General features: G+C 35.4%; 1 pseudogene; it reads right to left on the minus strand.

Moving 5' to 3' along the window:
* Positions 1 to 10,409, minus strand: part of LOC112940692 (aspartic proteinase 36-like) — a 29,053-nt pseudogene extending 18,644 nt beyond the window's left edge.
* Positions 10,410 to 27,899: the final 17,490 nt, after the last annotated feature.

Genomic DNA, 27,899 nt, shown 5'->3' on the forward strand with positions numbered 1-27,899 from the left:
ATCAAGAAAGCGGAGAAGTTTTTAAGAAGCATGTCAGCCTAATAAAGTGAAATCCAATTACCCCTCGAAGAGGGTTTTTTAAGTATTAACTCACCCTAGAGAATATACTTTTTATAAATGAGCATATAAAGTTAAAATTTTGAGAGTAGCGTTGAGCCTCAATTTTGGGTAACAGTTAAGATAACTCAAACTCCATAAACTACGTAGCTAACAAAGGACAGGATCGTACCATCATTCGGTAACTCCATACTGCCTCTAAGAAGTCCTATTAGATGTATCCATAAGTTAATATATTGTTCTATACTTAGACGGGGTTTAGAATGGCTCTGGAAATGTAGGTAAGATGTATCATTACGAGGCTCGCTTTATGTTAGGTTACTTTTAATTTGTCGGTTAGATAAACTCCCTAATAAAGTAAAGTATATCTATTTATATATTTTAGTTCAGTATTATCAATTGTTGCATCTTAGATTATAAAACTTAAATGATTTTACTTCATGAACGCTCCACTTTATGTCAGGTTACTTTCAGTTTCGTTCCAGTTTGTTTATTTACTTCAGTTATTTGCTTCATTCATCTTTATTGTAATATTACATATTGTACATTCAATGTACTGGCTCCATTTGACGCTACATAATTTTATGATGTAGTTTGTATGTACTCTCAACTAGCATATGTTTGGTAAGATCTCTTTCCATCAACAGTCGGTGAGACCACCTCACTTTCGAAGGGCTCCAATTTAGTTAGATCAGTTTATTTGATTTTATAATCATTTTCCGTTGAATAGTCAGGTAGTTTTGAGTTTTGTAACGACGCCTATCTTCAGTTAGTAGAGACTTCATAGATAGATAAAATTAGTGAGCCAGTTACGTCTTCAGTATTCATATGATTTAAACATTTTATTATCATATTTTTATATAAAAGAGAACCCTAGGCCCACCTACGTGGTGTGGTGCCTTGACAAACTAGAATTTCCTTCTAAATTATTTATTGACAAAAATAGCCTTCTCTTTTCTTGAAAATATGTGACTTTTATGAAAAATTGTGACTTTTGTAAAGAGTTACGTCTTTTATAAATACTTACTCAAAAAATAGTCATCTTCTTTCATGAAATGATGTGACGTTTATGAAAAGTTGTGACTTTTATGAATAGTTGCGACTTTAATGAATAGTTGTAACTTTTATGAAAAGTTGTGACTTTCATAAAAAGTTGCGACTTTAAAGAAGAGTTGCGACTTTCATGAAAAGTTGTGACTTTTATGAAAGATTGTGACCTTTCTAAAGGGTTGTAACTTTTTCAAAGTCATAACATTTCCAATAAGGCACAATAAATATTTGTTTACACTACCATTTGTTTCAATAAATAGAGGTGTTTCCTCTAATTTTAAAACAATGAAAATTTTGAACCTCTTTTTCTTTTCTTTTTTCTTCTTCGTCACAATTCTATATTTGTGTACACTGCTCAATTAAGGTTAAATGATAAGATGTAATAATTTTCATTTTCCTTTACATTATTAATCTTTTATGTAAGATACTAGAGTATTTTAGTTTTAGTGACCGGTAAATTTTAAGTATTATTAGATTCCCGCCGGAAACGTGGATAATTTTATGCTAATTCTTTAGGTAAATTTCTACCATGTTCATTCTCTATGTAAATTTACACAGATTTTTTCCTTTACTTATAGGTCAATGTCTCATATGTTTTCAAAAAAGAAAAATGAATGTACACTCAAAATCTAAGGTTTATTCTTTTACTCAATAAAATACCTACTACCTTATATATTTTTCTTTACAACTGTTATTCAGGGTAGCAAGGATCTTCACCCTTCATCAATTAGGTAGTTTTTATTTTTAGTAAGTAGAAATCACTTTTTCGTGAACGGAATTTGGGGTTGCAGTGAATTTGTCTCCAAATAATTGTTTTTGCAATGAAAATGTATGCAGGTTTTATTAATTATCACATTTATGACTCATCTACAAAGTAGTTTATATTTTTTTATCCTCTACTTTCAATTTAAAATGTACCCGAGAAACTCACAACTATTCCACAATATTACAATGGTGTTTTGAAAACAAAGAGCAAACTAGAGTTCATTACATGATTTGCTATAGATCTGATTAAATTTACGCAATTTTCATTTTCAATTTTTTTTGCATTGCTACAAATTGTCCAGCTTTTAGGTGTTTTTGCTATGATCATTGATACGTAAGTGTAGGAGACCAGAAGTGGTTTTATTCCCTCCTTAGCAATGTTCTTTTTTGTAATTTTACTTGCGAATCTAATATAGTATGTTGATAATAATCAGCTTCAGCGAGAGGGAATCTCAACTTTTAGAATAAGTATTCCAGAATGTATGTTATATAATTGTCAGACGAGACGAGGTATATCACATATATTTTACGTTTTCTTTGGCCATACAAGATACCTTTACTGTAAATGGTGTACCAAGTCAAAAACATATCCATCATGGGTAAAATTAATAAGGATCATTACAAATTCTATAAACATGCATACATAGTGAAAGAAGGATATTTGGAGTTTCTCAGTTTGCTTACTCTTTTATAACTTTTGCTTTGTCTGAATTTTTACTGTTGAAGCCTCATTGGATTGTGAAGGCAGATAGTTTATTTGGAGTTTCTCAGTTTGCTTACTCTTGTATAACTTTTCCTCTGTTTGAATTTTTTACTGTTGAAGCCTCATTGGATTGTGAAGGCAGATAGTTTTTGTTAACAAGTGATTGTGCAGTCCGTAGTTTGGGACTTGGAAAAGCATGTGATCGTTGTGGTCAGATGTAATTTGAGATAATCAAGCAAGATAACAAGCAAAAAGAAATGAAGGTCAAAGAAATAGTGCTTGCATTTAAGCTAACATATTCAAGGAATTCGAAGTACTGCACTCAAACCTTTGAAATTGGAATGCATAGCCGCATTGCATGAAGCTTGGCAATTTTACTATCCTCAAGTGAGGTGCTGACTATTTACTTTGAATTATCTTTTACAATTGTAAGACATGTAAAAAATGATACGTTATTTCATCTTTGTCCAGTGTTGAAACGATAAAGGGTAGTTGGAATTTCTCTCTTTGTTTGTAGTCTTTGTTATAAATGTAGTTACAATGTTCGAATCTCATTAATTTGTAAGGGATTATTTTATATAACTAATTGATAATTTATGTTTTTTCCTATTTATGTTTCAAGTTCAAATAAAATTCTAGTTATTCAATATGTACCTCTCTTCTCAAAACAGTTAAACCAAATAGACTAAGAATGTAACATATTAACAAACTTTTGTAAATTAAAGATGTTTCATCCGGTAGAGTTGTCATCATCATTGTCACTTATGCAACCACGCTCAAGAATTTGTTGGTAAATTAAAGACATTTTTTTCAAATTCACTCATATATAATATAGAGGAAGATAGCGAAAACATTTGAGGCAAATAAAGTATTTTAGTAAGTGAAAATAGAAAATACTTGCATTGTCAAAGTATTAATTGAAATATTTCTAGCAAATGGTATTTTCGGTTATATTTGAAAAGAGTTAAGATAGCCAATGCTTTACTGATTTTTAATGATTCATTTGCTACCTAATAAAAAAGCATTTTACAAGTGGGATGTTGAATTAACATGGAGGAGATGAATTAATGCATTTATATCTAGAGACTCGAAATCAGAGTATTTTCTAACTTAACATTTGAAGTGAAGCTTAAGTGTATGTCTATATATTATCCCGCAAAAAAATAATGACGACAGTGTCATAATATTCTCATATTCTATCAAATAAAGGTCACAAACATCATGCCCAAGGTGTAGGCTCGTAGCGTGATTGTCGCATATCGAGAGTATATTTAAGATTAGTTATTAAAGTAAGAGGTGATTTTAAAGCTGTCAATAGTACAAAGATGAAACTAATAATTTACAGAAAGTTTAGGGGTGTTTTCAAAATAAACTTTCAATTCAACATATCTCTCTAACATGATTCTAATCAAATTCAAAACAATACCGTTAACACCCTTTTAGTCTACCAATAGTCTACACATGGAATAATTAAGGAAATTTGAAAGTAGAATTCATCAGCTTATAAGTTATTTATTTTTTATTTCTGCCCAGCAGTGGTTGTAGTAGATTATTACAACTTTTTAGTTATTTATTTTCCCTATTTCCAAGTAGCAATTGTTGAAGTAAGGAGGTTATTATTCCACTTTCTCATTCAATTGTAGTAGGCAGTTTTAGTAGTCAGTAGACAGTTATTTTCCCTATTTCAGTGTTGTATTTAATCTATTTCAATTCAGTGAAATGATAAGCAAAAAATTAGCACCATAGGTCGTAAGAAGAAAACTTCAGATTTCATATTCCAGCGTCCCATTACGAGATCCATAACAGGGGACCATAACAACTTGGTATCAGAGAAGGGAGTCATGGGAGACCACATTCAACAACAACTAGCACAACTGGTGAACTTGTTCCACGAAGAATGGGAAGCTAATTTGGCCAGATAGAAAACAATAAATGCTCATTTGGATGCACTCGCAAAGAATTTAGAGAATTCTAAGGTCGATTCCAATTCAACTGAACATATCAGTTAGAATCGTAGTTGGAAGGGTAGAAACAGAGTGGCAAGAGGGTCGGGATCAGAAACAGGTGGAAGTTTCATCATTCCTCGACAAACAAAACTGGATTTCCCACGATTAGTGGCCAAGATGACCCTTTGGAATAGTTGAACAGGTGCGAACACTTCTTTCGACACCAACAAACTCTGGAAGAAGAAAAGGTTGGACTTGCTTCTTTTCATTTGGAGGACAATGCACAAAGTTGGTTTCTTCAATTGGAGACAGATTTGCCTCAACTGTCTTGGGATGACTTCATCCATTTCAAATAGGATTTGTCCCCTGGACACACGAGCAATCCAACCCGTAGGATTTCCTTTTCCTCTTCCCATTAAACGTCATTGTAACCTTCATTTTGGGCCACCAATCAGAAGTCAAAAATTGGGAGAATTGGCTAAGTTACGCCAGATCGGGTCTGTGGCAGATTAGCAAGAATCATTTGAGCAATTAATTTCGAGGGCTGGTACACTTACGCAGTCACAAAAATTGAACTTTATATTAGCGGTCTTACTTATTATATAACAATTGAGGTTGAGTTGCATAATCCTCCAGATTTGGCTACAGCGATGAGTTTATCCAAACTTTATGAACACAAGGAACAACCCATTTGTTCGCAAGTGTTAGATGCTTGCAAATCAAAGAGAACAGATTTCTCACCTCAACATGTCATATTTCTAACAAAACTGACCAGATCTGAAATGGAGGAAAGGCGACTTAAGGGACTCTGTTTCAACTGTGATGAACCATTCACTAGAGGTCATCAGTGCAAGAAATTATTTTGGATCGACTCTATATACGATGATGTAGAATTTTTTGGAAAAGGGGGAGTACTAATACTTTCCACACTTAGCGCTTGGGGACAAGCGCGATCTAAAGATGGGAGTAATGTTAGCACCCTTTTAGTCTACCAATAGTCTACACATGGAATAATTAAGGAAATTTGAAAGTAGAATTCATCAGCTTATAAGTTATTTATAATTTATTTCTGTCCAGCAGTGTTTGTGGCAGATTATTACAACTTTTTAGCTATTTATTTTTCCTATTTCTAAGTAGCAGTTGTTGCAGTAAGGAGGTTATTACTCCACTTTCTCATTCAGTTTTAGTAGTCACTAGACAGTTATTTTCCGTGTTTCAGCGCTGTATTTAGTGTATTTGAATTCAGTGAAATGATAAGCAGAATATTAGTCAAGTTTTTTAGTACTTCAAACTCAAGAGATCGCAAGTTCTCTCTTAACGAACCAGCACCATAGGTCGTAGGAAGAAAACTTTAAATTTCATATTCCAGCGCCCCATAACGAGATCCATAACAGGGGACCATAACAAATACTCTTTCTCTGTCCTAATTTACATGACACTTTTTCCTTCGTGAGAATCAAACTATTTAAGTTTTCACTATGAAATTTGGCATGAATTTTTTAAGTTTTAAAAAATAAAATATACATTTTTGGAAACGGTGTAAAAATCAATTTAAGTCACAATAATTGACAATTCAAATATTTTATAAAATAAATAAAAAACTTACGATATTTTTAAATTTCAAAATTTGAAAGATGCTACATTAATTTGGACGGAGGAAGTATCATTTTTCTCTCAATTTCCCGTATTAGTTTCACCTTTTGGTGAAAAGCAATATCCACAATCACTTCACTTACACTGCTACAATTCTTCTTATTTCAACTCTCTATTCATGGCTCCTTTATAATGAGTCGGAATATGATTTTTTGATGTTTTTATAAAATTATCATTTGACCCTCGCGATAATTGCCCCTACTCATGTTGATCAGTTTGCGAAGTTGGTTCTGAAATTTCATTCAAAAGTCGTGATTTTTGAAAGTTTTGAGTCTTGATAGGTTTATAGTTGTTAAATTGGTTATTCCTACCTACCAGAGTTTCGATTCTTAGAATGGAATTCCTTTAGTTTCATCAACCGTGGAATGTGGAATTTGGTCGGAAAGTGTTGTCATTTCTGAATTCGGAGTTGTTTTGTGGATTTCAGGTCTTGAGTTAGAAATCTAAGTAAATTTAGACCTTGTGTTGACTTTGGTCAACATTCGGAGTTCGAATGCTCGAATCAGATTTCTGATAAGAACATAGGATTTAGAGGATTATTTTAGACTTTGCAGAGGTCTTGGTTGAACTTTTGAGGTTTCGAGGGAAGTTTGGTATTTTTTGGGTGTTAAGTTAATTTTTTGGTTGAACATTGTATTGCTTGCATCCGCTGTTTTGTTCTATTTCTGTTATTAAATTATTGTTCTGTCTTATTTCTACCCTTATATCCACTACTTGTTATTCTGGATTACTAGTTAGCTTACCTACACGTGGATTATAGAAGGTATCATCATGACTCAATAAATCGGGTCGTGAAACTTATGAATTAGACATATTTTATGGTCAAACGAATAAAATAGTGATAGCCAAAGATGGTTAAGGGATTAGTTGTATGAATTATGTGGTCTAGGTATAAACTAATTCACAATAGTTAAAAGATATCTAATTTACTAATTAACTAAGTATATCTGAAACATTTTCACAAGAAAAACTTACTTATTCAGATGCAATTAATCCTTACTTGTGACATGTAACTTTTTCATGCATACATTTTCATAAATTAAATCATTTTACTTATGGAATAAAACTTTTCATGCATACATCTATATAATACATACATTTCCCATCCTTTTGGGGGATTGCTGAGTTTTGATTTCTTAGAGATTAAGCTTTAAAGATAAGGTGTAATGTGAATTGAGAAATAGAGGAAAAATGAAATTTGAATAAAGTTCATTTCTCCCTTGTTGGTAATGAAGAAAAGAACTATTGTGTTTACATGTAGAAATACTGCTTCTACCTCTTGAAGAGTTGAGAAGAGACTGTCCCCTTGTGATGTCATCGACTTGTCGTAGTCGCTCTACTTCGACTTTGGCAAATGATTGATTAATAAATCTTTGAGAAAATGGCAAAAATCCCCCCCCCCCCCAATCTATAGCCGAATTCCCAACTACACACTAATACTTTACTGGGGATCCTATCACCCCCCTGAATTTTATAAAACTGAAATTAGTACCTCCCTGAACGCTTAGCTGGCAAAGTGAGTGTAAGAGATCATGGCGGAGTTGTCTCTCCCAAGCTAGAGAATGATGTTAGAGAGGACCAGGTTCCTCCAAAGGACACTGCTGCACCATTGTTTTAGGACACTTTGTTGAGGGTGTTGGAGGTACTTGAGAGTTTCACTCAGGGTGGGGGGGCAGGCACATCAGAGGGCTCTTAGACTAGAGTGGAAGCTCAGACCCTAAATAAGGGACACAATCCATTTAGTTAAGGTCCGATGGGGAAGCCACCAGCGGGTCTTACAATTGAGGCTGATCCTGCGCCAAGAGTTTAGGTTAAGGATGCCCCTTTAATTGTGTTGACAGAGGATGAGCAACGCTGTTACGAGAAGTTCAGAAATATGGATCCACCTTTATTTTAAGGTGGAACATGCGGGGATGTGCATGAGTTTTTGAGTACATATAGAGAGTTGTTAGAGAGTGTTGAGTTGGATGAGTCTCTGGGGTTTTTTATGTTATACTCCAGTCATGTAGGCCAACTAGGGAGTGGTGGCGAGTCTATTTGTGATCTTTGCTGATTGGATCTCCGTAGCAACCTGGATGTGTTTCCTAGTTTCTTTTTATGACTGTTTCATCCCTTAAAGTGTGGGGAAGAGAGCCGGTTTGAGGTTTTAGAGTTTGAGGTAGGATAGACTTACACTTAGAGTGTGTTTGGTATGAAGGAAAACATTTTCTGGAAAATGTTTTCCAATTTTCTCATGTTTGGTTAGGACAAAAGTTTTGGAAAATGTTTTTTCAAATCAACTCATTTTCCTCAAAATTAAGGAAAATGACTTCCATTCAAAAATTAAGGAAAACATTTTCCATAACTCTCCTCCAATTTCAAATTACTTTTTTTAGGGTAAAACATCAATTTAAATAAATATTTTCAATTTCAAAATTTTATTTTTTCACCTGATCCTTGACCATACCCCCCCCCCGGCCAGCCCCCCCCCCCAACCCCAACCCCTCCCCAAAAAATTAATTTTGCTTTTTAAAGATATTTTCAACTTCAAAATTTTATTTTTAAACTCCTATCCTTCCCCCCCCCCCTCCCGGCCAGCCCCCCAACCAGCCCCCACCCACCCCAATCCCCAAAAAAATTAATTTTGTTTTTTAAAAATACTATCAACTTCAAATTTTTATTTTTTCACTCCTATCCGCTCCCCTCCCCCTCCCCCTCCCCCTCCCCCCTCCCCCCACCCCCACCCCACCACCCAAAGAAATAATAATTTTGATTTTGAAAAATATTTTCAATGTCATAAATTATTTTTACTCTAGTAAAAATAAAAAATGTCTCTAAAAAACATTTTTCATTCATAAATCAAACACTAAAAATCATTTCCAGAAAATATTTTCTATTCACCAACCAAACATGAGAAAATAAGTCTAAAATCTACTTGTTTTCCAGGAAAACATTTTCCTCCATACCAAACACACCCTTAAAGAGTGTGACACTCATTTTTATCAGTTTTCAGACATGCCTTGGCTATTCTTCTTAATGAGGCCGAGAGGACCCATAGATTTGTGAGGGGTTGTACTACTCTATTTGTATGGTTGTGTTCAGGTCAATAACTAATAGTGTATCAGTTCATTACACTACATTTTTATTATGCTTTACATAATTTATATATTTACTTCATGAAACACATAATTAAATAAATAATTTGAAATTGATTGCAGTACGTAAATATGTATGTACCCGACGAGTTTGGGGTCGAAGGAACCAGAAAGATAGAACTCGACAGCTCCAGCAGTAGTGGAATTGCGCAAAATCCGAGCATGCCTTGCTCGGTCTCTAGCCTCCAACTCATCCGATGTAGTAGTGCGATTCCTCAGGATGAGTTTTTCGAAATGCAGAACACTCGAAGAACCTGAAAGCAAATTCTAAAAGAATTAAGACTGTAACCATATAATTACAACCACTGTGAGCGTAATTACAACTACAGAACAACTAAATAATTACAGTCTACAGAGATGGAAAAAATTAATGAAGTTACCGCTCAGTTTAGATTTTTGGGCAGAAAAAAATACAAATGCAGGTGAGCACCAAATTATAAAGAGGAGGAGGAGGAGGAGGCAAAAAATGTATGCTTTCTTCATCATTAAAGAATAAAAGGAGGAGGAGGAGGAGATGGAGTAGAGAGAATACTGAAAGAGTTCTATCCTAAAGGAGAAGGAGTAGGAGGAGGAATCAATTAATTAATATATCTAAATAGCATTCATGGAAAATAATAACAGATAGTATCAAATAATAGTATTAAATAATATTAGTATTTACTGTGTACTAATCCTAGTCCTATTAGGATTAGTACTCCTTAATCATAGTCCTATTAGGATTAGTTCTCCTTCATATATCTCCTATATATATCTCCCATGTATTTCCTTATTAGGTTAACACTTCAATACAATCAATATTCCTTCATGGTATCAAGAGCCAGAAAACCTAGATCTTCTTTTCTCTAGTTTTTTTTTCTCTTTAGGGCACCGATCGTTCCCTCTCTTCTCTTGGGCGGAGGCAGCCATGACAACTGAGGTGGATCCTCTCGATTCACTTCCTTCTGGAGTTAAACTCCTTCTCAGGCATCTTCATGCCCTGATTCCCAAAAAATTATCAGACATAAATTACCCTACATGGAAAATCACCATTCTTATAGCCCTTGAGGCCAATTACCTTCTCAAATACGTCGATGGAAGCACAGAACCGCCGCCGGCAGTCATCACCACCACAGACAAATCAGAAAAAACCAATCCGGCCCATGCCACCTGGAAAGCCGTGGATGGCCAGATCCGATCATTTTTTATTGCGGTCATCTCTCCCACGGCTTAGAAACACGTCCGATCCTACACAACTGCTTCAGCCCTGTGGACGGCCCTCGCAACACGCTATGCATCAATTTCCCACTCTCATATTTTTAAATTGCGTGATCGTCTCCACACAATTACCAAAGGCACGAAAACTATGGCGGAGTATTTAGACGAGGTCTCCACCATCATCAGAGCCCTCGACACCGTGAACGAAATCAATCCCGAAAAAGATCTCGTCATGTGCGTCGTTCGGGGGCTCCCATCAGCTTACTACTCCATTAAACAGGCGGTTCACATCAGTCCAATGCCTGTTGACCTGGATACTCTCTCCTCGTGGCTAAAAAGTGAAGAAATCAACGTGGATCTGGAGAGCAAACTCTTCTCCGAGAAGCCGCTGTTATGGAGCCAGCCACCGCCCTCACCGCAAGCCAGAACTATCGCGGGGGCGTGGTGGTGGCCGGCAGGGGAGCCGCGGCGGCTATGGCAGAAACAGTGGAGGCCGCAGGCGCGGTGGTCGGCAAGGCAGTCGTCCGCCGTACGACGGTCAGCAGCACGGCAGCAATAACAGCCTGCACTCCTTTGGCAACGGCGGGCAGTCATCTTCCAACGGCGGGCAGGGAACTTATGAGCGGGATCGTCCAACTTGTCAAATCTGTCTGAAAATAGGACACACCGCTGCTCATTGCTGGTTTCGGTAGTGATAACCGTACCAATTATGCATCTCAAGCTGGCCCTTCCTCTGAATGGCTGTTGGATACTAAGGCCAACATGCACGTTACTTCTGATCTATCCAAGCTTAACGCTCCAAATCCATATCATGGCTCCAATGGTATTATTATTGGCAAAGGTGAGTCCCTTAATATTTCTCACACTGGCACGGGTACTATTAAAAACCCCACCGCTATCTTTCACCTAGGTAACCTTACCCACGCCCCTTCTATTAAATCCAATCTCCTTTCAGTTCACCAATTCACAAAAGACAATTATTGCTCACTCGTGTTCACCTCTAATGATTTTCAGATCCTAGACAATACTACCAAGAGGGTGATTTTTTAGGGCCCCTGTGAGCATGGTCTGTACGTTCTTCCTAGCACAAGTTCGTCTGCCCACCCAGTTTCAGAAAGCGTTCATATGGCTCCGGTGGCTCTTTCGGCTGATGGCCACAGTCTGTTGTGGCACAGTCGTCTGGGTTTTTCTTCCGTTCATCTAAACAATTGTGACTCCTGTTCAATTGCTAAATCTCATAAATTACCTTTTACTTTATCTGAAAAGCGTACAACTGCACCTTTTCAACTTATTCATTCTGACCTACGGGGTCCTACTGTTGTTCCTTCATTTAATGGTTTTCGCTATTATATTTGTTTTGTGGATGATTTTATAAAATACACTTGGTTGTACCCACTAAAACACAAATCACAGGCATACACCACCTTTGTTACTTTTGAGAAAATGGTCAAAACACAATTCAATTCTAATGTTAAACTTTTTCGAAGTGACAATAGAAAGGAATAGGTCAATAACATCTTTGGCCAGTTTCTGCAATCCCTGGGAATTATACATCAAACCTCCTGTCCATACACTCCCGAACAGAATGGGGTGGCTAAGCGTAAGCATCGCCATCTCATTGAAACGGTGGTTACTCTTCTACATCAAACTCATCTCCCTGTCTCCTTTTGGGTAGAAGCTCTAGCCACCGCAAACTACCTCATTAACAAAATGCCCAGTCACACTCTCTCCAAATAATCACCCTATCAACTCCTTTACCAAGAACTTCCCAATTATACCAACCTCCGCGTCTTTGGGTGTCTTGCCTACCCTTGGCTACGCCCTCATATTACTCACAAATTACAACCCCGATCCCGTCCTTGTATTTTTTTGGGCTTTCATCCTACCTCTAAGGGTTATCGATGTCTTGACCCACAAACTCATAAAGTCTACATATCTCGTCATGTCAAATTTGTCGGAAATGAGTTTCCCTACGAGTCTATTTCCTCCTCCACAAATACATCATTCATTGGCGTCCTTCCCCTTTTTCCAACATACTCACAGGGTCCCTCATCACCTTCCCCCACACCTCCACCCACTACCCAACCACCCCTCATCACCCCTTCGACCGTCACCCACAATACACCCGCAACCACCACCCACACCCACAACATCTCCAGCCCGATCCATTTTGGGTCCTTCCCGGCCACCCCCGAATCACCACCGCCCGTGCCACCCCCCAATACTCATCCCATGTTAACCTGTGGCAAAGCCGGTATGTTTAAACCCAAAACCTTTCAGGCTACCATACTACCAAATACACCCCTTCCCGATAGTGAACCAACAACCTACTCTGTTGCCTCAAAAAATGCTTATTGGCGTCATGTTATGGATGACAAGTTTAAGGCTTTGACTGATCAAAAAACTTGGGTTCTTGTACCTAAGCCCCATGGGCGGCACCCAGTGGGCTGTAAATGGGTTTACAAAATTAAACAATGCGGATGGCAGTATTTCCAGGTACAAGGCTCGTTTGGTTGCAAAAGGCTACAATCAGAAGTATGGGCTTGATTACTCTGAGACATCCAGTCCTGTAAACCATTCCCCTGGTACTGTCACTCGTCGTGCGCAACAATTGGCTCATCAATCAGTTAGATGTTTCCAATGCTTTTCTTCATGGTATGCTTGATGAAACTATCTACATGATGCAACCACCGGGCTATGTTGATCCCCGCTTCCCTCAACATGTTTGCAAACTCCAGAAGTCTCTGTATGGGCTCAAGCAAGCCCCCCGTGCTTGGTACACACATCTGAAAACGTTCCTCCAGGGACTCAGCTTCACGTGTTGCGTACACGACACGAGTCTGTTTACTCGACATTCAGCACACGGTACAGTCATTCTCCTTTTCTATGTAGATGATATCATTATTACAAGCTCTACTGCAGCACTCATTCAGGATGTCACTCGAGCTATGCATACTACTTTCAAAATGAAGGACCTTGGCCTGTTACATTAATTTCTGGGAATGGAGGTTTCTCGGAAAGGCAGCGGCTTGTTTCTTCATCAGTCAAAATATGCTCGAGATCTATTGCAGAAAGCTAGACTGGAAAAATGCACCAGTCAACCAACACCGATGGCAGTCTCTTCGTCTACGAATGGAGCCGACACCCCCTTTGCCGATATCACCCACTTTCGCAGCCTCATTGGGGCTCTACAGTATCTGGCCATTACCCGTCCTGACATCCAGTTTGCTGTCAACCGAGTTGCTCAGTGCATGCATCAACCAAGTGAACATGATTATCGTAGTCTAAAACGCATTCTCAGGTACATTTTTGGCACTATTGGTCGTGGTTTACTCATTCGACCCGGGGACTTGGAGCTTTGAGGTTTCTCAGATTCAGATTGGGCGAATGATAAAAATGACAGAAAATCTACATCGGGGTTTCTCTTTTTTTGCGGCCGAACCTGATCTCCTGGTGTACAAAATATTAACCCAAGGTCTCTCGGTCCTCGACTGAAGCTGAATACCGCGCCCTTGCTCTTCTTGCTGCTGAGACCATGTGGGTCACATATATTCTTCGCGAACTCCGTGCCACTCACACTGTTCCTGCTCTCTATTGTGACAATAAATCAACCATCTGTGTGGCCAAGAATTCCGTCCTACACACCAGAATGAAGCATGTTGATACCGATTGTCTCTTTGTTCGCGATGAAGTTCAGGCCGGCACCATGACTGTGCAGTATGTACCCACTGAAGAACAACCGGCTGATATTCTCACCAAGCCTCTCCTGAGCCGACAGCACGATTACCTCAGTTCCAAGCTTCCGTTCGCTTCCGCTCAGCTCAGCATGAGGAGGGATAATAACAAATAGTATTAAATAATAGTATTAAATAATATTAGTATTTACTGTGTTCTAATCCTAGTCCTATTAGGATTAGTACTCCTTAATCCTATTCCTATTAGGATTAGTATTCCTTCTTATATCTCCTATATATATCTCCCATTTATTCCCTTATTAGGTTAACACTTCAATACAATCAATATTCCTTCAGAAAATACCAATTTTTTTAAATTACTTTCAACTTTTAACATATATGCTAAATTTTGAAAAGAAACTTTTTATGAGAAAATAAATCACCAGCTACTCTATTCACATGCAAGCATATATGACCAAAGTTAATAGAATTAGAGATTTAATGTATAGAATGAAGAAATAGAAATATAAAGTGCAGGTACCACAGGATTTCTAAATGTCAATTGGAATCACATTTAAAAATGGCCCATTGGGATTAAGAACAAAAACCAACAAAACTTATATAAGTGCAAAGCAGTCATGACATGTCATCATACTGAACGCAACTATGTACACAAGTAGGTAATAAATTTTCATGCCTCATTTGTTGCAGAAAATGTGAGTTATGCTACCTAAATGAAAGTAAAATATTTTAGATGGAGCAATAAAAATACAAAATATTGTTGAACCAGGTGAGTTTGGAGATTGTAAAACAGTGCAAAGTATCGGCACCTTTGAAATACTGGTCGAGTAAATTGTGTAAATCCAGTACCCAAAGCCTGAAATAAGAGAATGTCTATCGACAATATATATTGTGTCCATTATCCAGAGCAGGTTCAATGGATAACGGGGATGGAATAGCGGTTGGATGGTTAGGACACCCTATCTTTAGAGATAAGGAAGGGCGTGAACTTTGTATGTTTATTCTCACCCCACCCACTACTGCAAAATGGTATTGTGATAAAAAAATCTAGATCTACTTGACCATATAAATAGCTGCATGTAAACCTCCAAATTTTGTCGAACAGATTATTCATGTATCTCACCTTATCCCCTTTTGTATCGCTGAGCATCATCAACAAAAATACTGACAAGGGTCAAAATTAGGTGTAATATATTCTAGATACATCATATTCTAAAGTGGATTTGCATGTATGTTGAGTACATAGACAAATCTCGCTTCAATCTCCTATGTGACACAAAGTTAAGAACACAACAACTTTCGAATGTACCTTTTTCAAACGCATAAAAAGGATAGGTCAGGTCTTGCTCTTGGTCAACCACAATTGATGAAGAAAAAGCTCTACGGTCAGTATCTGCATAATATGATTGTAATGTTATTCTTTATCTGAGATGTATATGGCAGTAAAAAGGAGTAATTAAACAAAAGTTTCATATTAGTGCTAATCGATAATTCAAACCCATTCAAAGGTTATACCACGTGACTAATGTGAACCTTGATTTAACACAAATATGTATCAAATGAATCCAGACAACAAATAGCAGTTCATAGCAACTGGCATTGTTACAAGAAAATTAAACAAGTAATATATTTTTTCCTATTGTACATCAAAATTTCAAAAAGAATAGCAGTAAATAGCAGTTGGAGTTGTTACAAGAAAATTCAGCAAGCAAAGTTCACACATAAATTAACTAACCAACTAAATAAAAATTAACTTAACGGAATTCTAGGGCATATGAAACACTCAATTATTAAATGTTGAGCACTTACTTCGGGAGGAGCATAATGAGATGACTTCCCATTGAAAGTCGACCAGTTACTGATCTTTCTTGTACTTGTCAGTGTAAATAAAACATTAGCTTTGCGTAGACACTGCAATAGCTCTACGGGCACCTAATTTGGGTTTGATAGTGAACTAATTGTTTCTATATCGAACCACCATCCAGAGGAAGAAATCAAAGATATAAGTTCGTTTCACACAGAGCCAAGTTTTGGTTGGACGGGTTGCTTCTAGGAAGTGCACCCAGCCCTTTAAATTAGTTCTTTCCACAACTAATATAATATGTGTCACTTCTTCAATGCTTTTGGGAAGTCACTCTAGGCACTGCTGGACCATATGACTTTGGTTACTGGACTTGGGACCCAAGAATGATACACTTTTCAATTCAATTTGTTTGTTTAGTTTTTATTTGATACGAAGTTCAACAAAATAAATAGTATAATTTTTTAATTTTGTGATTTTAAACTAAAGATACATAGGATGTACCTAAATATCCTTTAATCTTATAATTTGAAATTAAGAAGTTCAGAAAAGGAAGAAGACATTTGTTTTTAAATGAACTAAAAAGAAAACCATTCAAACAAATTAAAATGGAAAATATGCATCTTCAAAGGTAAAGAACGGTTGATACTCCAATAAAAGTTTTTATTTCTTGTCATATGATAAGATTTGGTTAAAAGTATGAACTAATCTACATTCTCAAACACTAACCCCCACCAAGAATGAAATGCGTGGATGAAAATATTATACCGTCTCTACATATTAGACAAACCACTGGGTTTCATGAAAATATTATACCGTCTCTAACATTTTCTTCAACATCACTCTGGTTTTCAGTATAATACCTAATTAGCCAACAAAGTTGAACTCTTTTGACCAGAAAATCCAACACATTTTCTTCCATTTGAGTGTTGTATTTCCTGTCAACTGAAGGAATGACTTTCGACTAATCCAAAAAGTAGGCTTTTGTTCCTTTGGTTGAGATCAACAACTTATTGGACCCTATAAAATTGAACCTTTGCAAATACTATCAGCGTCATAACAATAAATAAAGTATGAGCGTTACTTATTAGAATTAAACTAACATCGGCAAAAAATAGAGACTTCTTAATTGTTCGACAAATTTGAATGTTACTTTCCAAAATTGACTGTCTAATACAAACAAACGCATAACGTAACTTGTATGTGTTTCTCTCTCTTTTAAACCTGTAAAGATTGGTACCTCATAATTCCTGCGAAATCAAGAAGAGTAACTGAAAACTCTTAATGCTAGTTTTGTTTTTCTTTTAATATCTGTAAGTTTCAAGTCTTCTAATAAAGCTTCAAAGTGTTTTTTCCTAGACTCCATAATTCCCCATTACCATGGGATATTGGAACAAGAGAGTTATTAAATATACAAAATGACATGCAATCTAAATAGACTAAAATACAAAGTAAAATACGTAAATTAAAAAAGAGCATTATTTCTCGCTTCAGGCCCTTCGGCAGTGCCACTCTTGGCTGCATTATCACTGTTTGAACAGCTAGTAGTATTAGTTGCAAGAACCTTGGGGAATTCAGTACGAAAATTTTATTGTTTTTTAATGGTTACTGTAATATGGGAAAGGATAGTGAGAATTGAAGTGAATGTTGTTGTACATTTTTCTATTTAAAAATACGACATCTACCAACACTGTCCACATCATTAATATAAGTAGCTGGATCTGTGAAAGCCAGCCATCATTGAAATTATAGTATAATATTTAGATTAAATTAGAAGGGTATGAAATGAGCTAAAAACTTTTTTAGTCTTTTAGTTTGGGGTGCAAAATGTAGCATAGTTGCCTAGTCGTCTTTCCTCCAACGTATTACACTACTTTTAGTGGAAACGGGCTCTTATAAACTCTCCCCATCCATATGGTACTATGAGTGTACAACTACAATACCCTAAGAAGAGATTTTCCACTCTTCGAAGGGATTGTGACTTGCCCTACTCTATCTAAAATAGATAATTTTAAAAGTGTTGAGGTGGATAGGTTGATTGTGCTCTACCTAGAATCGAAAAATAGCAGCTAGGGGCCAATGACGATATAATAATCATTCTAAAGCAATTCTAGCTGAACCAAGTGATGTTGATTACTAATGGTACTCTATCAACTAGAACTAATCCTTCCTTTTTTTCTAACAAATTGTTGAACACATGGTGAGCCTGACAAACTTTGACAAATCAAATTCTTATATTTCATTTCTGAATAACTGTATAAACATAATTTTATAAATTATTCAAACACCTTAGGACTCTACTGTATAACTTGCAATATCTATATGCAGAGGTAAACATGAGTAGTAGGCAAAGTAAATGTGTATCTTTTCAAAGTTTTAGCGAAATCAAATTATTGTGGTTAGAAATACGAGCAGTATCTCAAGTTAGCGCATCAGTGGTCAGCTAAATCAGAAAATCCTTCGTCGTTCGGATTTGGCAAAAAAACAAACTGGCATTTTTCACAGAGTACAGAAGTAACAATTTAGAAGATCAGTCTGCAAGATTTTAGATCCACAACACGGAGCCCTTCCCATTGATGTAGAAAAGAATTTACAAATTTTAACCCCCTACAATTTCAAATGTGAAGTACACAGTAAGTGTACAGTATTGTATCCATAAGGAAAACAAGTTACATAAGTGACATTGTATGTTTATTGTCACCTCACCCACTACTGTGAAATGGCATTGTGATTAAATAAGATCCTAGTTTGGTCACAGACAATGATACTCAAATGAAACAGAAAGCATCCTTGAGAATTTAAAGATACGGACCAGATTTAAGACAATGTCGGTGATGATAGAGATCTACTTGACCATATAAATACCTGCATGTAAACCTCCAAATTTTGTAGAACAGATTATTCATGTATCTCACCTTATCCCCTTTTGTATCATTGAGCATCATCAACAAAAATACTGACAACGGTCAAAATTAGGTGTAATTTATTCTAGATACATCATATTCAAGTGGATTTGCATGTATGTAGGGTACATAGACAAATCTCGCTTGTCAAACTCCTATGTGACACAAAGTTAAGAACACTACAACTTTCGAACTAACCTTTTTCAAACGCATAAAAAGGATAGGCCACTTTTTACTCTTGGTCAATGATATACCGTGAGTTTACGGTATGTCCAATGATTTCACTTAAGAGTTGTGCGTCTGGAGCCTTTTTGTATTGATTTTGATGGTTTGCATCATGTTTTGCAAGAAAGATGTCTAGGTGCGAAATTAAAGTAAAAGCTGAAAAAGTGCAGAAAAAGGCATCAACGGAGGCAATCGACGGATCATAGATCCACTGACGGCCCGTAGACGGGTATCATACATGGGCATCCCAGGCATTGGATGAAATCAGGAAAATCTAACTATGTGTGGAACCAAGGTGAGCATTAACAGTCCGTCGATCAATTGACGAACCGTACTGGTAAACCGTAGAATGATACTGCGAGGGTTCCAGTACCTGATTTTTGAAGATTCTAAGTATGGGGTCACGGAGGGGCATTGATGGACCGTACTAGTGGTTCGTCATTTGATTCAGAGAGGGTATATTTTGGATGTTGAAATATTTTCTATGTCCTGGGATGACGGAAGGGACTTACGGACCATGTATCCATTGACGGTCCATAAGTCGATCTCGTAGATTGAAGACGCATGCATGAACAAACTTTGCTTGTTCTATTTCCTTTTTAATTAGGAGTTAGTTTTCTATAAATATGGTATGTAAACCTCGTGTTTTGGTTGGCTTCGATTATTACTGTACTAGTTTGAGACTTTGGAGATTAAATTTTGCAAACCTAAGCAACTATTGATTTCTTCGATGTTTTGGATGGCGAAAGGTCACAAGGGTCTGCCTCGCCACAAGGGGAGGTGTTCGCCTTTTTGAAATGTGATACCAATTAATACCAAAAAGTTTAAATATTTAATTGCATATGTAAATAATCAAATTCTCAATAGCAATAGCATATTAGCGAATATTGAACTTGAATGAGAAAAAAACCGAACAAACGTCAAAACAGAAGAAGAAGTGAAGAAGAAGTGACTCTGAAGTCTGAAGAAGACGAGGAAAAAGAAACAGAAGAAATTTGAAGAAATATGTATTGGTTGGACTTTGGAGTAAAAGTCTGGTTGGTTGGCGGAGGAGTCTAGTCGAAAACCCTAAAATTACCTTTTTACTTTTAAAACCCTAGATTGGTCGCATTTTTTTAAGATAATACAAAAGGTGATGCCTTTCCAGCCTTTCTTGCCTCTCGCATCTCTCCTTTTGTCACCATGGTGTTGCCTTTTGGAGGTCGCCTCGCCACAAAGCTAAAAGGCGATGAACAGTCACCTTTCCACGCCTCTCGCCATTGGCGACGAGGCGATCACCTTTCACAACACTGGATTTCTTAAGTTGGTGTTGATATTCAAGTTGAAATTCCGGTTTTTGTTATTTCCAATTATGTAAGTTCATAATTCTTTCATCTAAAATAATGAATTGATTATGGGTAACTAAACTCCACAACTACGATTGTGGGAACCATGAGTGATTAACAACGTATAAATAGTAATTAAGCAATTTTCAAATAGTGTTTTGCATGCATTGATAATTCTTTCGTAAATAAGTCTTTTTAGCGGTTGCAAACGTTAAAACTCGCCTTGTTGCTACTTGCCGGACTAAGGAGGTATTTTATAAGAAAAGACTTATCAACATAAATTTAGTGTGATACTATATAATAGTCTAGTATCAATTGTTGCGAGGGTGAAAACTAAGTCATACATCGATGCGATGTCTAATATGAGGTAAAGCTAAAGATTAGTAAATTACACACACGTAACCAGAACAAAGTACAGGGTGAAATTTTCTAGATGTCGGACTAATGATTTAAAGATACATAACTTATCACTTTGCATGTAATACACTAGGAATGGATTACTATTACTAGGATTACCGCGTTATGAGCTTGTGGGGAACACGTACACCCTAGTTACTTTCTCATCTTGATAACAACCGAAGTTAACTCTTACTAACTTGATAACTACATAATATTAGGAATTTGTGTCTCAAACCCACCCTTTTCACTTGCTTGTTTCGGAAATACCTTAACTAAATGAATATAATTATGGGTTAAAGTTAAGTCTAAACCATATTCCTCATGGAATCGACCCCAACTCCCCATAAACCATCCAAATCCCTTTCCCCTAAATTCCAAATTCCTCTCTACCAAACCCTCCCCCATCTCATCTCCTCAAGTTCGGGTTAGGTGCAGGCAGCTTTTTGTAAGGTAATAAAATAAGACTTCCCCTCACTTTGAATTTTGATTCATAGATTGAATATAGGAAGTCGGGAGTCGAATCTTGACCTTGGGGGGTTGTTTAATGAAAAAGCATGCTAGAATTAAAATTGTGAACACCCTTGGTACGATGGATAGTGATTGTGTGTTATTCTATTACCCGTAAAATGTGTGTTTAAGTCTAATTGTAAGTTCCAACTTATGGTCCGTAGTTTATATGAAATAATCGTGAACATTGATGAATTGGAACCCTAAGAATGACAAAGTAGCATAGTAAATGTTGAAATGCATGAGTAGACTAGGAGAATGTTGAAAATGAACACAAAATTGGGACTTTGATTTGAAAGAGATCATCAATCTGGCACAGACCTCATCCACGAGACCCCATCTACGGACTGTCGATTGGGTCCGTGGATTAATACACAAACAAATCTCACTAATTGCTAACCAACGGAGGTAGACTATGGTCCATCGATTGATCAACGGACCATTCTATACACCCGTCGTTTCCATCAGAGGCCAATGCTTTTGGCCCTCTGCTCCAGGGAGGGGTTCAACGGACCGTCAACTCCCATCGTCAATGACAGACGAAGAGCCACTGTCTAAAAAGAATCTTTGGTTTTGTTCACTCGTGTTCTAAAATTATTTCGAGTGTGTTTTTAGTTTGTTTCGGTACTAATAACCCTTCCATAGGTACTATGGCACCTAAGAAGCAATTGGTGTACACAAAAAGGGCAAATCCAAGTCAGCTACCCCGACTAAGATTGCAAACGGACAAGACCGGGTTAATAGGATCGGTTTAACCGGAAATTGGATCGGTATCGGATTTTTCTTACCGGTACCAGATTTTAGCGAATCGGATTTACCGGAAAAAACAACCTGTTCCGCCCGGTCCGTTAGTAGCCGGTTCGGAATCGGGTCTTACCGGTTCATTCGATACCTTTTTTTTTAACTTTAATTATTTTAATTATTATATAATATTATATATTTATATTGAAAACTTTAAAGTTTATGTAAGTTTGAAATTGAATTTATACTTTAAAGTTTATATTGAATTTAAAGTTTTATATTGAACTTAAGTTTGAAATTGAATTTAAAGTTTTTTAAACTTTATATTGAATTTAAAGTTTGAAATTGAATTTAAACTTTAAAGTTTATATTGAATTTAAAGTTTTAATTGAAACTTTTATAAAAATTATTAAAAATTAAGTTTATAAAATGACATGAATTAAATAGAAGAGACTATTATAAAAGAAAATTAAAGCGAATAGCTGTATATTTATTCAAATAAATAAATTATACAATACAAATATTAGAAATAGAATAAGACTACATAATTTAGGAGGAATTGAATAGTAATTATTATACTAACAATTGCATTTTTTTTAAATTCTTTTTATAAATTTAGTATCATTTGAAAAGAAAGATTGTTTGGAATTGGCATTTGTCGTTCTTCTTCCATTGCTTCCATACCATCATCACTATTCTCACCAAATATGTCATCTATTTGGTCTTCTATTTGGCTACTTAATTGTGGTAGTCCGGTGTTTCTTCTTTCGGTATTGACCCAATCTCGAAACAACACCGATATTTTCAAACTGTCCTTTGCTAATGAATACGATGATCTCCAATCATAAATCTCGCCGCACTAAATGCTTGCTCTGAAGCGACCAATGATGCTTGAATGGTTAGCACATATCGAACTCGAACAATCCTAGCAAGGGTCGAAAACAATCATTAACAATTGGACTATTAAATTATAAACATGCGCGGCACACTTAATATGAAAACAATCATTATCAATTGGACAAAGTCTAATTTTTAAATAATCAACGGCTCTTAAATTATTAGAAGCATTATCTAAAGTGGCACTCATTATTTTATCACATATTCCATAATATTGTAAAATAGAGCCTACTTTTGATGCTATATAAGAACCGGTTTTAGTTTCTTCAACATATTTATACGGTAATTTTCGTTTTTGCATGTTCCATTCATGGTCAATCCAATGGACAGTAAGTGTAAAATAATCGTTACCATTAAGACTACGTCCCATATCAGAAATAATAGATAATCTACCATCATAATAAGCAAATAAACAACAAAGAAAATGAGAATATTCTTTGATATTTAAAAAGATCGCTTTTAATTGTATTTCTTGGAATACCTTCATAAACTGGGTTATATAATTCTCGAATATAATGAACAAAACCAGGATGTGAAGGAAATGAAAAAGGTAAACCACAAATAGCAACCATTTTAGCTAATTCTCTACGATCTTTTTCTTTACTATACGTGCGGTGTGTGCTTCGACTAGCCGGGTTAGACATATTTAATACACCTTGAACCATATTAGAACCTCCAACATCCATAGAACTTTCGGGTATGGGTGTTCCATTTATATTAGCTCTTTCTATATCATCTAGGCGAGCAAATTCTTTATTACACTTTCGTAAATGTGTTCTTCGTCGTCCCGTTCCCCCTTGTGTATCCGTAATTACATGTTTCATTACCAATTTACATTTTAGTGCACATAACAGTAGTTTTTGCCTCATTTTGTATCAAAAATTTCCATACTAACGATCTTTTAGCACGTACGACGGCGACATTTGAAAAAGTAGGTAAAGGGGAGACTTCGGTAACCGGACTAGTCGGGGTAGGGGTCTCTTCATCTTCCTCATTTATTTCTACTTCTTCTTCAAATTCTTCCTCAAAATTAGTATAATGTCTATTTAAAGACTCATGATCTAATTCATTTTCAGAATTAAATTCAATAGGTCTTGGTGACGTAAAAAAGTTTCATTAACACAAGTATAATCATTAGTATTTTAACTAAATATCTATGTGACAAATTTTTAGAACAACAACTACTTACTACTCCCTTGTTATTTTTTAATTCCGACATTGGTCTTTTACCACTATTTCTTTCCGAATTCATGTTAAGATTTAAAATAATTAAATATTATGAGAAAAACAAGAAAAATAATATATTAAAAGAGATAAAACAACTAAATAAATAAACAAATAACAACTAAAGTTGATAGTTGGAACGAATGTACCAAACGTCTACATAAAAGTAGACGTATAACCAAAGCCAAATTTGATAGATGCCGATTGTAGCTTCCGAAATTCAAACTCCAACTCAATATCACAATATAATAATTAATAATTGATGAGAGATTTAAAATTGAGACTTTGAGAGACTTTGAGAAATTCAAACTCCAACTCAAATGGAACTAACTTGATAAAAAAATGTCAACCAGCATTAGGCCCACAAGATAATACCACGTAGGCCGAAAAGGGATAGAAAATTATTAACAAAATAAGTTCAGGGAGGTAATAGGACCTCATTATAGTATAAGTATGTCTCTGAGATTTCGGGCATAGGTTGAGGGGGTACTTGTGCATTATCCCTAAAATATATTTTCTTATTTTTCTTATTATTTTAACTTCTTTTCCTTTTTATTTTTTCTCTTTCTTTCTTCTTTCTTCTTTCTTCTCAAAAATTCATTTTCATCTTCATCCATTGAAGTTTCTTACTTTCAATGTCACCATTTTTACCACAATTTCACCTTCTTCTTTTTTATTACTATTAGTTTTACTCTCATTAGTTTTTAATTTTTATCTAAATATTTTCTTACATTTAGAACAATTCGATAAACTCATTAGATTTCAAGATGATTAGGAAATATCGTATAGTACTTTTATTCGGTTTCAATTAAGTTCTTTCAATTTTCGAGAAACTAATTGATTCTTTTAAAATTATCATTTCTAGTTTTGAACTTATATGAAAGTGAGTAGTTGATGATACATACAAAATTTTAAATTTTCTTTAAAAAATAATTAATTTTATCATTAATAATTCAATAAAGTCTAAATAATAGTATGATTTTATATAGAATTTGACCGGAGAAGAAGAAAAAGAAAAAGAAAATGAAAAGATAAAAAATGGAAGTGAGTTTCAATTTTACATAGGGGGGAGGGGGGAGGGGAAGGAAAAAAAATGAAGGGATGAATTTGAGTGGTGGAAGATGAAATGAAATTTAAAATATATAAAAATTAAAATTCAAAAGTAAGAGAGAGAGAAATTTAGAAAGAAAAATTTTAAATGAAAAAAAAATATATATATATATATATATACTTTTAATTAACACGTATTATGTAATGATTGGGGTGTGAACTCACTTGCTTCTTAAAATTTGGGGCTGATCGAAAAATGGTATAATAACATTTTTTCAAAATTGTTTAGTGGGATAATATAACAGTCGCAAAGTTAAGGAGTCTTTATGAAAATCCGAAACAACTTTAATGGTGACTTTATATCTTTTCTCATCAGTCTACTTACTACTTATTATTGACATACTTGATACTTAATTTTTATTGAACTAAGACTGTTGGACTTTGATTATTAAGCCTTGTGAATTATATATTGTAAAACTGTTACGCTGGGCAAATCTCTATGCAGGTCGTAGTTGTGGAGACTCAGTTGGAATGAAAGGAGTACTCGTACTCTAGCTAGCTTTTCTTTGTTTAGTAGGTTGCTTGTTGAGTACCGTGTTATATAGTATTCACTCCTTACTTTTACACTAGTGTAGGTTCTAAGATCGGACCCCTGTGTTCGTTTTCAATTTTCGAGGATTTCTGAGGATACAGTGAGAGGTAGTTGCTCGTCATCCTCGCGAACCCTCTTGTTCCTTCTTTTATGTTTTTTTTTTACTCTAGAAACAAGGACATTGAGACTTATATTATCTTTTAAATTTTGTATTTAACATTAGCGACTTGTACACGGACAACCAAGTTTTGGGGTTATATTAGAATGACTAAATTTTCCACTTTCATGTTATTATTAGTTTAGTTTCACCTTTCTTTCATTTCGTTGGATTTGAGGCTGACTTATCTTGTTGGGTTTATATAAGTGTCATCATGCCATTATTTATGCATGTTTCTGTTGGGAGTTTACTTAGTACCAAGTGAACCGATGAAGGCTTACACAATGTAGAGGCATGAGACCTTAGTAATAATCCCTTTGTCCTAGAACTGCGTGTAATCATAGGATATTGTTTAGATAGGCATTAGCTCGTGGATCCACCTTAGCTCAGATTTCATGATTCTTACCTTGGCAAGTAGGACACTCTCTTTTCAGTGTGGAGAACTACATTGACCTCTAAGTTATAGCTCACATGATTTATATTGTTTAATGGTATCTCCCACAATATGATATGATTTTTAGTTATTGCATGACCTTGTACTATATTTTTTTATCAGATTAGCAGTTTTCATGTTATGTTTTACTTGATCATTGAATTAACATGTTTTCAGACTTATCATGTTTTTGTATCATATTTATGCAGTTTGCTTATGCTCAGTACATTCTAAGTATTGACCGCATACTTTTCTATCCATATTATTTCATAATATAAGTTCTGATTTACATCATTCGGGCCACAGCTAATACAAACTTTGATCAGCATAGTACAACTTTTGGTGAGTCGTCATTTTTCGAGGATGACCTATTACGGCTGTCTTTAATAATTTTTTATAATTCTAGACAATTTAGAGTTAGCCGAAAACATGTCAGATCAAGCTCATTAGTGTAAGGACTTTCAGACAAATAGTAAATGTTTAGGTGTTTGTATCAGATTCTTTTTTATGATATGTTAGACGCGACTTTAGATTTTATTCATTTTTTCAGTTTATTGAGTCTATCTTATGCTCGTTGGTGTCATGTCATGCGGTTAGCTTGGGATCATTGGTGACTGTAAACATTGTGTGTGAGAGAAAATATTATAGAAAGGTATGACTAATGAAACGAGTTCTACTCCCCTGTTTCATATTAGTTATTGACATTATTAAAAATAGGACAACTTTCACATATAGAAAATAAAAAATTCATATTTGTATGCTATAACAAAGTTTGCATAATTGCGCTCCATAGCAAAAATAGAAACTGTATAATTCGCTATACATATACAGTTGAAGCAAATTGTATAAAATGAAGTGTACAAAACAAGAAAGAGAAAGACACTTGGGCAGAGAACTGTATAAAAACGAAGTGTATAAAACAAATTGTATTATTATAAGTGTATAAAACGATTTTATACAATTTGAATTTGTATAAAATGAGAAAGAGAGAAAGACAAAAGAGACTTGACAAGGAATATATAATTGAATCGAATTGTATAAAATGAGAAAGAGAGAAATTAGATACAATTTGAAAATTGTATAAAACGAGAAAGAAAGAAAGGCAAAAGAAACTGTCACGGAGTATTTTTATTGTATAATTATAAGTGTATAGGATGGAAATATATGTACTTGCATGTGTATATACAATTTTCTCACACTTTATACAAATAGAAACGCAATTTATACATTTCGCTTCTGTTTGTATAAATGAGAAAAGCGAGGGTGGCGAGCGAGATTTGAGAGAGTGGCGAGCGAGATCTGAAAGAGGGGAGAGAGGGGAACAAAAATATATGTACTTATATAATTTTCTCTGCTTTATACAATTAGAAACATTTTTTATACACTTGTGTTTGTATAAAAAGTGAGTAAGAGAGCGAGAGATTGGAGGAGAGTGGCGAACAAGGTAT

Source organism: Solanum lycopersicum, chromosome 1 (genome assembly GCF_036512215.1).
Source record: "Solanum lycopersicum chromosome 1, SLM_r2.1".
Lineage (NCBI taxonomy): Eukaryota > Viridiplantae > Streptophyta > Magnoliopsida > Solanales > Solanaceae > Solanum > Solanum lycopersicum.